Source organism: Nanorana parkeri, unplaced genomic scaffold (genome assembly GCF_000935625.1).
Source record: "Nanorana parkeri isolate BGI_ZX_2015 unplaced genomic scaffold, ASM93562v1 scaffold3368, whole genome shotgun sequence".
Lineage (NCBI taxonomy): Eukaryota > Metazoa > Chordata > Amphibia > Anura > Dicroglossidae > Nanorana > Nanorana parkeri.
Genome location: NW_017309636.1, coordinates 15,500 through 16,667, shown reverse-complemented (window position 1 = coordinate 16,667; position 1,168 = coordinate 15,500).

The window sequence follows — 1,168 nt, the reverse complement described above, 5'->3', positions numbered from 1 at the left end:
TTATGGCTGAACTCCCACCCCCTCTTATAGTGAGGGGCAGGGTTATGGCTGGACTCCCACCTCCTCTTATAGTGAGGGGTGGGGTTATGGCTGGACTCCCACCTCCTCTTATAGTGAGGGGCGGGGTTATGGCTGAACTCCCACCCCCTCTTATAGTGAGGGGCGGGATTATGGATGATCTCCTACCCCCTCTTATAGTGAGGGGCGGGGTTATGGATGATCTCCCACCCCCTCTTATAGTGAGGGGCGGGGTTATGGCTGAACTCCCACCTGAGGGGCGGGGTTATGGATGATCTCCCACCCCCTCTTATAGTGAGGGGCGGGGTTATGGCTGAACTCCCACCTCCTTTTATATCATACATTTATAGGTTTGCTTCTTGTCCCCGCCCCCTCTCATTGCCATGTTCATCCTTCGGAGTGTTTTCTGTCAGAGCAGTACAAGGAGGAGGTGTTTACTATCAGAGCAGTAGAAGGCCACACCCCCCTCGTGACGCCATTGGTTACTATGGTAACTATCTGGTGGAAGGGGGGACACGCCGTCTCTGAATGGAGTTCCGTTGAATATACAATCTCTGAATCCACAGAGTGGAAGTTTCTGCCCCGTGACAGGTTCTCTTCTCATAAGATCGCCATCTTCTTGTGGTGATTTTCCTGGGGCCTGAAGGTTCCCCTCCTCCAATACATCTTCCCCGCCCACTTCTTCCGGCCATTCCTATATCTGGTGACCCCCCCGTCCTCCATACTTGTCTGTCCTCTCCTCTCTAGGAGTCAGGTGGTGACCTCTGGCCACGGTGAGACGCCATTTTTGATATGACTGACTGACTGATCTTCTGACCGACATCTCATTGACCGGACGTTCAACTCCAAGCCTCTCTTTGACCACGCCCCGGGAAACTTGAATAACCTCCTCTCATAGGAGGAGATACATGGAGCACGCTATCCCCGCCCCCTCCCTATTCCTTGCACGTTATATCAATCTCAGGTACCCCACTCAATATGGCCGCCGCTTGAGTGGGGCACCTGAGATTGATAACGTGCTGTTTCTACTAAGGCCAAACCTCTTAGTTCCAACTAACCCGGAAATCAGGCAGTTGGAGAGCTCGAGGAGTTGGAGCCTCCGATAGAACACCCCGCCCCAATATACCATTTACAGCCCGGAGCTTCCGCT